The following is a 3,172-nucleotide window of genomic DNA, read 5'->3' as shown; positions in this document are numbered from 1 at the left end:
GGTAAGGTCTCTCCATTCCTTCCTTAGAAAAAGCTGTTTAAGAGGGGCTTGAAGTAATGAGAGAGGCTTTTATTTTCTTGATGGGCTGATAAGCTTTGTGTTATCAGCTCCCTGATGGCTTGCTTGCCTGCCAGTTTGCTGCAGACAATATGAGGAAGCAGGGAGAGGGATATTGAAAAATTCAGTATCATGCTAGCCAGGGCTGGGGTTTGGCAACACTCCCAACCCTTGAGTAGTGAGCCAGGAAAAGCCTGGCGAGGGCTGCTTCTCTCTCCTGCTCCAGGCACACCCTGGCTGGAGACTGTGCAGGCCAGGGTAGAGATTTAAAGCCCTCCCTAATCAGAGCATCCTGCCAGGGCCTGGCCACCCCCTCCCCCCCAGCTCAGTACTGTAGAAGGGAAGGGAGGGCTTGCTGTAGCACCCCCCCCAGCTTCTAGCCTGAATCACTGCAGGCATGTACCTGCATTTCTTGATTCAAAAGTGAATGTCTATTCACTTGCAAATTAGTTCGAGCTTACACTAACTTGTAAAGATTGAATTAATTCAGGCTTTTTGAATGTCTGTCCCTAGCTTGGCGATGAATATCTTCACTGTGGAACTAACTCAATTATTTGGCACTGAGCCTGGCTCTAGCACATGTGCATGCACATGTATTTACACCCCTGATTCAGGTTTAGTGATGATTTCATCCAGGGCCAGCTGGCTGCAGGCCTGAGTGCTCTTTGTGTTCTGGCTGAGAACCCATCTTTTTCAGCTGGGACACAGGAAAAACCACTGATGTGATGACAGCTCTTTAATGCCACCACACAATTATACCAGGTGCCCAGAAGGACAATGTTCTCTCTCAATTCACTGGGAGAGAATCTGAGAGTATTCAGCTTACTACAGCTCTGTAATCATGGGATGTACCCCCAGACATCCTAGTGATACATGCAAAGGAATGCAGCACTAATGAGGGCATAGTCATTCAGATATAAATTAGCAGTGTAGCTGCTCACACTGGACCTGGTTAACTAGGGTGCTCATGCTCAAGTGCCAAACATTGGACATACTTTCAGTGAGAAAAAAAATTATGTAGTTTGGCTCAATTAGATTTCAAAGGGATGATGTTAGCATGTATTAGCCAGGGAGTAAGACAGCACTGCACTGCATGGTGTGATTGTATCAGATTGACATACCTTGCTAGTTTTAAACTGCTTAGGCCAGATTGTTGTTGTTGTCATTGTTGGTAGTCCCTCAAAATGAAGATGACAGTCTTCTGATGGCACTAATGACAGGGTGGCACAAGATTCAGAAAGGGTTAGCAAAGAGTAGCAGCCCTCTGGGACCATGGGATAGCAAAGAGTATTGGTCCTCTAGGACCATAGAGGCATACATACTCTGGTTGCTTGCCTATGCCACTGTCTTCACTGCTATTTTTACCTATACTAGATATATTAAAGCTAATGTGAGAGTGCTTACCCAGGCTATAGCCACACATTTCTTTTGTCGTGTAGGCATCTCAATAAGTATAATTAGATTAACTCGTCTGATTAACCTTTTTCTTTTTTATATGTGTACTGTAGCTTGTCTACATGAGAATACAATAGTTAGTATTTGTGGGTTAATAGTACACCAGTGGTATTAGCACAACAGCAATCAATCCTAGGCTAGAAAAAATTAAAAGCTGCTTGAGTTGCCTCCTTTTGAGCTGATTGCTCATGCAGTCCATTGAAGTGCTGTGCATCCTCTCCAGCCAAAGGAAATGGCCAGATTTTCAAAAGAACTCAGCTCACATCTAGGACCTAAATGAATTGGCCAGATAATCAGAAGTGCTTAGCAGCTCCTGTTGAGTTGGTTAAAAACAAGAACAATGAGAGCAGCTGCACGCTGTGCACTTCTAAAAATCTGGCTACTAAACAACATTTTATCTGACACACATTTTCCTAAATACAAAAGCAGCTTATCTCTGCTCTGTGCTTTGTTGTTAAACTTCCTGTTGGCTACCGCGCTATCATCAGCATCTACATTATGCTTCCAGGCCTGCAGTCCTATCATAGGCAGAGCTCCCAGACATTGCACAATTTGAGCCTTTCATTGATAAAGTCTTTTAGATATTATAATAAAAGGAAACATAAATCTGTTTTCTAAGTTTGAAGGTATAGGCACTGTCTGCAGTGTGATTTAATTTTACATTATTTTTTCCTTTCCTGAGCTATTTTTAAATTGAAATTTAAACAGCTCTCTGTGTTATGTGCTTGAAGGGTTTTGCAAAGATGTCTCCAGTTTAGTTAGCTATTTAAACAGTTATTTGTCTACTGATTCTGACAGCCTGCCCATCCTGTTGTGAGTTTCTTTGGACAAAAAGACAGCTATTCTCCATGTCAGCAGGAAGCAAACCAACCATGCTGTGAATTTGATTTCTAACTTGGCTGGTTGTAGTAAAATGCCAGCTATGATTCCTGGAGTTTGCTTGAGGGGTTTTCTTCTTACTTGTTTCTCATGTAAAGCTGTTGTTTTTATTACTCATTTTTCACCTTGTGGGGATAGATCATGTTTATTTGATATCAAAGATACATTTTAAAATGGCTGTTAATCAACTCCTTTTGATTTTTTAAAACCAAACTAGAAATTTTATTGAAAATATAGTTGGTAATATTTGTAGGTTAGAAAAAAGTTATTTTCAAGTAAGCAATATAGGTTGCTGTTTAAAATCACTTAATGAATGTATCAATTTAGCAAAGTTTTATTTATGAAAATTCTCTTGTCTTTGGTTCAGAAACGCTGGTGTTGTCTGTCGTCTCTTATTGTATGTTTAAAATGAACATCCTCATATTCCTTATCTGCATAAGGAATATATTATTTCTTATATTTATTAGGTCTGTGAGAAGTGGCTAGTATTTGCTTTGGATTCAGATTTGGCTGATTCGGGGGACAGTGATTTGATTAGTTGATTCAGATCACTATCCTGAATCAATTTGGCTGAATCTGATTTGGAGATTCAGCTGCTGCCAAATCTCCGAAACAGCCAGAACCATCCCACCACAGCCTGGCAATGACTAACCTGCCCGCCCCAGCTCCCGGCACTTGGAACAAAAAAGCTCCAACTTACTGGGTAATGCCAGGTGAGGGGGCAATCCCCACTGCCCCCCACTGCCCCACGTTGCATGGGGGGAGCTCTGCACGAGCCCCC

Source organism: Crocodylus porosus, unplaced genomic scaffold (genome assembly GCF_001723895.1).
Source record: "Crocodylus porosus isolate Cpor-Errol unplaced genomic scaffold, CroPor_comp1, whole genome shotgun sequence".
Taxonomy (NCBI): Eukaryota; Metazoa; Chordata; order Crocodylia; family Crocodylidae; genus Crocodylus; species Crocodylus porosus.
Note: the sequence above shows the minus strand (reverse complement) of the source record.